Genomic DNA, 11,418 nt, shown 5'->3' with positions numbered 1-11,418 from the left:
TCTTTGCGACCCCATGAATCACAGCACGCCAGGCCTCCCTGTCCATCACCAACTCCCGGAGTTCACTGAGACTCACGTCCATCAAGTCAGTGACGCCATCCAGCCATCTCATCCTCTGTCGTCTCCTTCTCCTCCTGCCCCCAATCCCTCCCAGCATCAGGGTCTTTTCCAATAAATCAACTCTTCGCGTGAGGTGGCCAAAGTACTGGAGTTTCAGCTTTAGCATCATTCCTTCCAAAGGAATCCCAGGGCTGATCTCCTTCAGAATGGACTGGTTGGATCTTCTTGCAGTCCAAGGGACTCTCAAGAGTCTTCTCCAACACCACAGGTCAAAAGCATCAATTCTTCGGTGCTCAGCCTTCTTCACAGTCCAACTCTCACATCCATACATGACCACAGGAAAAACCATAGCCTTGACTAGACGAACATTTGTTGGCAAAGTAATGTCTCTGCTTTTGAATATGCTATCTAGGTTGGTCATAACTTTCCTTCCAAGGAGTAAGCGTCTTTTAGTTTCATGGCTGCAGTCACCATCTGTAGTGATTTTGGAGCCCAGAAAAATAAAGTCTGACACTGTTTCCACTGTTTCCCCATCTATTTCCCATGAAGTGGTGGGACCGTATGCCATGATCTTCGTTTTCTGAATGTTGAGCTTTAAGCCAACTTTTTCACTCTCCACTTTCACTTTCATCAAGAGGCTTTTGAGTTCCTCTTCACTTTCTGCCATAAGGGTGGTATCATCTGCATATCTGAGGTTATTGATATTTCTCCTGGCAATCTTGATTCCAGCTTGTGCTTCTTCCAGTCCAGCATTTCTCATGATGTACTCTGCATATAAGTTAAATAAACAGTCACTTCAGTCATGTCCAATTCTGTGCAACCCTATGGACTATAGCCTGCCAGGCTCCTCTTGTCCATGGGATTCTTCGGACAAAATTACTGGAGTAGGTTGCCATGCCCTTCTCTAGAGAATCTTCCTGACCCAGGGATAGAACTCACGTTTCTTATGTCTCGTGCACTGGCAAGTGAGATCTCTACCACTAGCACCATCTGGGAAACTCTTGTATAACCAGTTTAGTTGTCCCTCCATCAAAGACAACAATACCCAAGAAATTGGCATAACCTCCTTAGGGATATGGTTCTCAGGTTCATGAGGCCTCTCCTCTAAGCTTCTAATTTAGTAATTACAACTTCTGTCTTTTATTCTTACAGCCCTAGGTAGCAATTACTTCATATAATGTAACCTCTGTGAAAACATAGTATTTTTCTTATTTTTTAGCTAACTCGTCAAACTTTACGCCTAGTTAAATTTTTCTTAGGTTAACTTCTCTCTACTCAAATAACTGGTGTGGTTTCTGTCTCTGGACTGGACATGATTAATGAAGAAATTGTGTATACTACAAAATGGCACTTGCCGTGGGTCCTTGACAACTACCTCTGCAAGGATTAAATCACATGCCGCTGTATCTGCTGACCTACCCTACACCCTGTTCAACGTGTAGAGCAGAAATGAGGCACTCTGTGCTCCAGGAAACTGGTAGGACAGTTCTTTAGGTAGTTAGATATTCTCAGGATCTGATTTTATAAGCCCAATTCTTATATCTCCTTACATCTAGAAAAGCACTAAATCATCTTTCATGGTGATGAGTGTTTCTTGTGACTAGCAGAAACTTCATGAGACTAGCGGAAACTTTCTACAAAAAATATGCGCAGTCAGTGTGTACCCTACCTTTGCCAAAATCACATATATACTGTCTTTTCCCCCTATATCTTTGGAGCAGTTTCTCAGAGCTATCTGAGGTGCTGTCTCCTAGGCTGCAGTCCTCAACACTGCCCCAAATAAACCTTAACTTGCAACTCTCGTGTTGTGCAATTTTTTAGGCGACAGTTGCAGCAAAGAATATTATTTGGATATTGTGTCGGTCCTATTATTGGTCTTTAATGCAGTAAAATGCATTTTTTTGCAATGGAAAATAAAATACTAGTAATCCCTGACACACATTATCATCTTACATAAATTCATTATTACATGCCTGTCTTGAAATGCTTCCTGTAGCAAGTACCTCAGCGGATAAAATAGCTACTCTACTTTTTAATTATAGCAGTGCCGATTACTACAAGGTCTATACTTCTGATCTGCTAAGGTAATTGATATGTCTACAGAAACAAAATGACATGGTCTCATCTTTAATTTCTTGGGCCAAGCCACCATCAGCAAACACAGTTTCTGTGACTACCATAAAGCAGTTAGGGCCAATATGTTTAAAACTAAACACAACGTTTTATTGCTTGGGTTGCAGGATTGCAGTGTAAGGATAAATTCACCTCCTTGCAATTCTTTCAGATGCATGCTACACCAAAGACTATAAAGGATTGAGCATCTAAACTTGAATGGACCTAGAAGACATTGAGGACCTTGAACTCTGTGAGTCTGAGTTTTTGGAAGAAGCTTCCCTTCACCTTCCTTGTTTGAATATCCTATAATAAAACGATTTGTAGCAGCTTTATTTCAAAGAAATTCTAGTTTTATCTAAGAGTAACCCTTGTAACATCTTGTTGTCACTAGGCCCATAAGTAGGGATGCATTATAGCATGTTTCAGACAAGCAAGTATAAAAATACCCCAGGAAGAAATAGCCTACGTGGCAAAATAATTTCAAGATTTTGCTGGTTAACATGTGAAATATGTGTGGGAATATATTCTAAGAATATTAGGTGAATTAGGCTATGATAAAACACTGAGTTTGTTGGTGTGAATGCACTCACCAGAGATTTTGGTTAATGTGTTAACCTGTACTCCTGGAAATGATTGTGACAGTTTACTTAGTTGACTGACTAAAGTTTGAACTTAATTATGACCTTCATTTAAGATGTTAAAACTTCCCTAAATAATTAAGGGCAAGAAATTCAAATACTTAGAGTGTAAGGAGTATTGTTATAGAATTTTCATATGTAATATACATTTCTACTCTCCCAACACATAACCTCATAGGTCCAGAGGACTCTTCGTTGCTTAAAATATCAAAAAATATATTAGTGAGTGAAACATCAGTATGCTTGAAATGTTTTACATTAGTTATTCTTTGTAGAACATGTATGATGATGGAGATGATGCAATAGAAATGAGCCTTTGCTTTTAGTAGAGATAAGTGGATACCAGGAACATAGATGCTGGGGGGCAGGACTTAACCTATTTCACACTGAAAAGAACAGCAGGAATAAAGGATAAAGTGGGAATTAGAAAGTTTTGATCCACAGGGATGCTGTTGATAGTTAATTGATCATGATTTCCTCTACCAGTGAATATATACTCTGGTTACCAAAAATTTACTTGATCTACAAAACAAGATTCCAAATCTGGTGGTCAAAAACATAAATTGATTCACGACAATGATAAATCATTGTTTTTCAGTTTCTAGGACTATGTCTTTTCACAGACCTAAAGAATATGGATTGAAGGAAAGTCTAGATACACTTGAGGAAGGACCTGGAAACACTGTCACAAGTATATACTCCAAGTATATGTTTCTTTCAGGCATATCCCAAAGAAGATTTCATCTAATTGAGGAATTGCACACTGTGGAAACATCCGGACCTTTTGGAAATTACTGAACACTTTCTCTGAATTATTGTAAATCACGAGAATACAAAAATCCTGTAACTGTTTATGGTCCACCAATTAAAATATTATTTTATTTAATTCATATGATAAATAAGATTTTGACCTAAGTTTATATCACATTGAGTCCAATATGTTTGAGGTCTTTTCCTATAGTTATTTCTCCAGTTCCTCAATATATAATAGAAATAGTTATAATTGGCAACTGGAAGAAACCTGACATTTGCCATCTAAAGCAATAATATAGAGCTGTTACAGGAGGAAACATGAAGTGGAAGACAGATCTTAGAATTTCCTTTTCTTCCAATACAGTAGGCTAGAAGTAGTCTTCCACTGTTCTTGGAGAACTGCAGATATTAGGGAAAACATCAAAATCTTGAAATATGCATAATCATTCTTAGGACAGCACTTTTCTAACTTCCCCCCTTTAACTGTTTGGAGAATGGGTGATTCTTCGAGAACACGAACTACTGTATCTGAATCAGGCAGAGATTCCACTTGCTCCCACTGTTTCAGACAGTTTATTTAACGGAGCAAACTGACACATTTCTGGGTACTTTATATGCAGCTATTGACCTGAATAGTACAGTTTTCCACATATCAATTTTAAAAGTCTATCAAAAGCTGTTAAATTTACCCAGCAGGACCAATGGTATACATTTGAATATCTTGCCTCAGGTCTATATCTACTCTTTGGTTCACTGCAGTAATATAGTCCACAGAGATCTTAATGGTTTGGATATTCTGTGTCAGATCACATCATTTCATTAACATTATGGCTTATTGGATTTTATGAAAATGAAGTAGCAAGAACTTAAGATTCCTTAGTGAGATCTATGTGACAGAGGGGATGGTATAGAAACCTAAAAGCATACCCAGGGGCCTGATAACTCAGGAAAGTTTCTACGAGTACAAAGATCTAGAATGTCATGATATTTCCTTCACACTGAAAGATAAGTTTCAGGAAGAGAATCTGTACAGAAAAGAAACACACTTATTGATGAGTCTTTTGGGTTTGGGAGCATCATATATCTTGCTGCTGCTGCTGCTAAATCGCTTCAGTCATGTCCTACTCTGTGCGACCCCACAGACGGCAGCCCACCAGGCTTCCCCATCCCTGGGATTCTCCAGGCAAGAATACTGGAGTGGGGTGCCATTTCCTTCTCCAGTACATGAAAGTGGAAAGTGAAAGTGAAGCCACTCAGTCATGTCAGACTCTTAGGGACCCCATGGAATACAGCCTACCAGGCTCCTCTGTCCATGGGATTTTCCAGGCAAGAGTACTGGAGTGGGGTGCCATTGCCTTCTCCAATCATATACCTTAGGTAACCTGTAAGTTTGCCAGTTTTTAGTGAGAACCAGAACAAGAAATGGCCTAGCAGAAAATCTAGGCTGAAGTCTCCATTACTCTTCCTGTTTGCCTTATGAATAACAGAGTTAATATTTTTCGAAGTGTTTGTGGCAAATGCAGATGTTGTATGGGACACCTGGACTTCCCTGGTGGCTTAGATGGTAAAGAACCTGCCTGCAAGACAGGAGACCCCTGCAAAAGGTAACGACTAGCCACTCCAGTATTTTTGCCTGGAGAATTTCATGGAGAGAGGAGCCTGAGTGGTTACAGTCCATGGGATCTCAAAGAGTTGAACATGACTGAACTCTTTCACTTCACTTTTATGGGACCCCTAGCAAGACTAGTCAGAGAAGATGATGGCACCCCACTCCAGTACTCTTGCCTGGAAAATCCCATGGATGGAGGAGCCTGGTGGGCTGCAGTCCATGGGGTCGCTAAGAGTAGGACATGACTGAGCAACTTCACTTCCACTTTTTACTTTCATGCATTGGAGAAGGAAATGGCAACCCACTCCAGTGTTCTTGCCTGGAGAATCCCAAGGACAGGGGAGCCTGGTGGGCTGCCATCTCTGGGGTCACACAGAGTTGGACATGACTGAAGCGACTTAGCAGCAGCAGCAAGATTAATAGAAGAATCACAGTAAGTTCTATGATATTTTGGGGAAATCCTTGTTCTCTTCTGCAAACACTATTTACCCCTTCGAGACACAGTTCCTTGCTTGCTACCAAGCCCTGCTGCTGCTGCTACTGCTGCTGCTGCTGCTAAGTCGCATCAGTCGTGTCTGACTCTGTGTGAACCCATAGATGGCAGCCCACCAGGCTCCCCTGACCCTGGGATTCTCCAGGCAAGAGTACTGGAGTGCATTTCCTTCTCCAATGCATAAAAGTGAAAAGTGAAAGGGAAGTCACTACTGAGCCCTAGAAGACACTAATCACCTAACTATGGGACAAATGACTATTTATGTGTGCTTCTTATTATGAATGATAAGTTTGGGCATTTGCAGCCATCAATCCACAAGAGTCCATATAAAGAACATATTGAGAAAGTCTGGGGAGCACTATTCTAGTGTTTGGAACTTCACCTGTAATATATATTTGGCTGTTCACCTTGTCTAGGCCAAATGATGGTCAAAAGATCAAGTCTGTTAATACATTAATTCACATGTAGATGCTAATGATTTTAGGATACTTAGAAACTTGAAAAGGACAGGATTGAGAAATTGGTGAGAGTGAAACTTGGGTAAGAGTTGTATGGATGAATCTGTTAGAGTGGGTACAGAGTTTGAAAGCAATTATGTCCTATTTTAATGCTCCCCACAGGTCATCCACTGAAGAAGAGGTTTTTAGGTTGACAGAATTATACATTCTATGGACTTTAGTTGGCTTCTTTATTCAGCCACTTTTTTTTTTTTTTTTTTTTGCTCAATTTGTCTATGGTAGCCATAATGGCAGAGGTGGAGACTATTCGTGGAAGGGTTACCCACATGTATGTCCTCCACCAATGCTAAATTACCTAGTTACTGCTGAGTTCCTTATCTGCCAGTTGCAAACCAACAGTGAACTCTGGTATGGATTCATTCCCTGGGGGCACCAAACAATCACTTGATGGCAGGTTTATTACACTGGACTGCTTCCAGCAAGGAAGGAACAGAGCTCTGTCCTCACTAGAATAGACATGTATTCTGGATATGGGTTGGCTTTCTCTGTCTTTAATGCTTCTGCCAACAACACCATCCAGAGATTTCTATTATGGCCTATTCATCATCATGACGTTTGTACAGCATTGATTCTGGTGAAGAAACTTATTTCATAGCAAAATAAGAGCAGTAAAGGGTTTTTGCTCATGGAATTCATTGGTCTTAGCAGTAGCTATCCTAATCCATTGATGGAAATGCCTACTGAAGACTCAGAGTGCAATTTGGGGGTGGGGGAATCACAAACATTTGAAAGAATAGCCTTTTGTATGTTAGGGCACAACATATGTTTTAATCATTGACCAACATATTTGCTGTTTCTCCTATATCCAGAGGATCAAGTCCTGGGAGTGACTCCTCTTGTTACTAAAACAGCTTAACAGATTTTGTTTTTCACTGTCTCAGCATAGGTCTGTTTTTGGAGATGTCTCCAAGGAATGAAAATCTCCACCAAAGATACCTTTGTTCTATTCAACAACTAGAAAGGCTACCTGGCCCTTTCCTGCTCTCCATGCCACTGACCAATGGGTAAGCCAGGTGGTTACTCTACTCACTGGAGTGACTGATACAGATTACCAAGGGGAAAGTTGGTTGCTGATACAAAATAAGAGCAGGAAAGATTATATTTGGAACCTAGAGAATTCCTTGGGAAGTCTCATAATACTTTAATGTCTAATAATGTAAGTTAATAGAAAAATAGAGCTTTGAAAAAAATAAAAACCACTAAGGTTTTAGAGTCTTCAGGAATGAAAGTTCAAAGAACCACAATAAGGAAAGAAACATGACAAGATTAGCTTAAGGCAAAGAAAACATATAAGGAATTCTGAAAGAAGGAAGTCATAAATATCCATTGCAGACTAAAGTCTATGCTTAAGGGCAAAAGAAAAATGGAATAAATAACTTAAGATTGAAGATATCAATTATGTCCTCAAGATCAGTTACAGAGTGAGGAATTCTTTGCTTTATATATTTATATTGGTATTTATATTAGTATTTATATATTTTCCTTTTTGTTGAACATATGTGTGTGCACGTGCATGGATCTGTGTACAGTTTTCTTCTTTCTTCCCTTCACTATTTTATCCACACTTTGTAGAAGGTTAAATTTATAACTCAATATCAGAACTCACCTCTCAGGTAAGGGGATTTATAACTCAGGGAACAAAATATGCAGATGTGACTGCAATTGAGTTTGAAGGCAAATTAGCATAGATCAAAGACAGGTAATGTGACAGTCTCCCAGACTCAGATACAATAACTGTTGGTATTTTATACCTTTTTATTTCAGCAGAATGCAAGGATATCTTCACTTGAATACAAGATAGTTGCATCTTATTACATGAAAACATAAATGACCTTGTTGTTTTATGGAAGTTAAAATATGTATTTAAAAAGCATATATGAAAGCTGAGCGGCCAAAGGAACAGGATATAATATTATTAAGTTTTTCTTTCTCAGATTCAAATGCATCCTTTTAGGATCTGCTTTGTGATGCTGGTGCTGAAATTCTGAAAGCCATAGATCTGTTTTGCTCATTCTTTGTTGGCCTCTGTCAACAGGAAGTGTCAGAAGACCATAAGGCAAGAGGAAGAAGAAAAGATTTGTTCCTTCTTGGTTGTTTTCTCTTTGTTTCTGTGAGCATTACCCTAGCAATGCTTACTCCAAAAGACTAGTTCCTTTCTGTGGGAGATGAATCAAGTTTTCAGTTTTCTCCACACCATGCCCCACTCCAAGACTTCAGTACCAGTGCCCCCTTTTTAAAGGTCTGGCCTGAGTATCATACAATTATATTTCCTTCTTCAAAGTCAGGGATTTCAGCAACGTTGGCCAACAATTCTTCCTCAAAAGCCAGGGTTTCAGCTCTGTGGGGTTTCTTGTCCAAACTTCTTGTCTTAATAATTCAAATTTCTTTCTATTATTCTCCAGTGTTAGGGGTGGTAAATGATTCTTTCTAGGAATGATAAACTTAATGCTTCTTCCTGCCTTTTAAGTTGTTCCTGTGGGTTAAGTCACTTCAGTCATGTCTGACTCTTTGCAACCCTATGGACTATAGCCCACCAGGCTCCTCTGGACTTGGGATTCTCCAGGCAAGACTATTGGAGTGGGTTATCATGCCTTGCTCCAGGGGATCTTCCTGATCCAGCAATCGAACCCACATCTCCTATGTCTCCTGCATTGGCAAGCAGGTTCTTTGCTACTAGCGCCACATAAGAATCCCTTACATATCTACCAAGATTCTATTTAACTTCTCTCTATTCAAATATCTGGTGTGGCTAATCTCTTCTGACTTGACCTTGACTAATACAGCTACCCACCAACAGATTGTTTCTATTTGTCCTTTGAAATTCCCATAATAATACTTTTTTTTTTTTTTTTTGTCTAGAATATCTTTTTCGGCTGGTAGCCCATGTTTTGACCAATCTTGGAGGAGGGGTCTATTCCTGAAAAAGCTCATCTAAATGAGGGTAGTGCAGTGAAAGTCTCCTAGTACAACTTATGACCACCTAAGACCATATTTTTAAAGAGGCTTGTATAATAGATGAAGCATCTCTTAAGAGTCTAGAAGCATACCATAAAGTGTGGCTTACAAGTTTAGAATAAACTATTACATCCTAATCTGCAGGTGAATTTGGGATAGTAAATGAACTGTATACAAAAATGTCTTATATGATAACTGACATGTGTTTGGTGTATCATTAACTATTTTATCTTCCAGTTGGACATTTACATATAGCAGTATGTATGTATTAACATACATTTATTCCTTAAACTTAAAAAATATATATATTGCAGACAGAATAGAAGATATATGAAGATCTCCCAGGTGGTACTAGTGGCAAAGAACATGCCTGCCAATGTAGGAGACATAAGAGACTAAGGTACAGTCCCTGAGTTGCAGATTCCCTGAAGGAGGGCATGGTAACCCACACCAGTATTCTTGCCTGGAGAATCCCCATGGACAAAGGAGCCTGGTGTGCCACAGTCTACAGGATCTCAAAGAGTCGGACACAACTGAAGCGACTGACTTTGCACGCAAACTCTCTCTGTGTACTACTGTCTGTTATTTCTTGGAAGGTTATATTCCTGTGCCAAGCTGATCTAGATGTTGATTATATTGTTTTTGGGGGATTAAATACTGGTGCTTCCAAATTAAATTCCAAATAAACTATTTGTTTAACTGCCCTATTGATAATAACACTTGTTTAATCATGATGCATCTGAGTTTCAAATGTGTGATGTGTATGACATTTTTATAACATTGTGACTATATTATGAGACTTTCAATTTTTAATACTGAGGCCCATTAGCATATATTTGTGGATCTGTCAAAAGTGCTGGCATCCACTTTTCTCAATTCAGATAAATTTAAGAGAACAACTACGTTAAAAATCTGTGCATACTCTTTCAAGGAATGAGCAGGCTTTACGATTTTTAGAAGCTGCTCACTTTTGTGCCAGAGCCATTCTTCTGAATGAACTGTATGCAGTTCATTTCAGAAATATTGATTTCACTGATTCTACTGCAGTGAAAAGATAAGGAAATGGGATATCAAGGTTTAATTTCTCTGTCAGTGAAATCGTTAATAATTTCTAGAGGTTCCTCTTTATTGGATTTCAAACTTGGGTTTACTTATTAGATTTATAAAGTGCTTTTCCTCCTAAGAACACAGAACTCTATGCAAAGGGTTTTGAAAAAGTAACATTCAATATAATAATAGTGAAAAGACACACATAAAATATGAGAAGGTGCTGTGTGAGCAGGAGGGTTGGGATGAAACAGTAAGAAAAGCAGGAAACAGAAAATTTGCAAATTCTCAGTAGCAGTGTTTGTGCCAAGTCCTTGAAAGATAGTAGGTGTAATAATCTGTGAATCTCCATATAAAGAAAAAATAGGATAATGATTCTTTTAAATTGATTATGTTTTATCTACTATCTGTTTTTAAAATGTTGTACCCTATTATATAATATTTATGAACAAATACTTATGAATAGCATTTGATGTGGAACAATTTAACTAGGAAGTCTATCTACAACTGTTGACTAAGGTTTCAAGCTAATAAATGGAAGAGAGAATTCAGTAATCTGACCTCTTTCTATTAATGCCCTGATCACTTTCTCTCTTTTTTTTTTTTTTATTATGTTCTTTCATCCTCAGAAAATCCATTTAAATGTCAAGGACAGATGGGAAAGCAATAGGGCAGTGAGACCAGTTGATGCAATTTCTTTTTAGTAATTATGCTTAAGAAATATAAATTGAGAGCTTGTATCAAAGATTTCAAGATAATTAAATCTATGCAAGTGCTGTACAGAAGAAATATGACTTTCATTTATTACATAATATTCTAAAATCTTCAGTTTCCAACAAACTATGCAAGTTACTGACAGAAGATGATAAACTAATGTGTAATTCAATACATATTATAGCATCAATGAGGAAAGTTAATCTCTCATTTTATATAATTACTCTTTTAATTAATTTTCAGAATATTTATGCAGATGTCAAAATTGGGTACTAAAATTATTAAATGCTGCAAAATAATAGTCACTATTCTGGACCCTTGGTAAATGTATTTCATTTAATCCTCAGTAAAGGCCTAAGGTTTTGGTAGTTCTACTTCTGGAAAAGATGGTATGTAAGTACTTTTTTCCTATTCTTCCCGCGAGATAAAACTAAAAGTGCTCGCTCTCTCTCTCTCAACAAACTCTGAAATGTGGAGAGAAGACAGACCAGCTAGGAGTCTTGGGACTCAAGGAAT

Source organism: Bos grunniens, chromosome 1 (assembly GCF_055505025.1).
Source record: "Bos grunniens cultivar Pamir isolate PY7600 chromosome 1, Bosgru_T2T1.0, whole genome shotgun sequence".
NCBI classification, from domain to species: Eukaryota; Metazoa; Chordata; class Mammalia; order Artiodactyla; family Bovidae; genus Bos; species Bos grunniens.
This window is presented reverse-complemented; position numbering follows the sequence as displayed.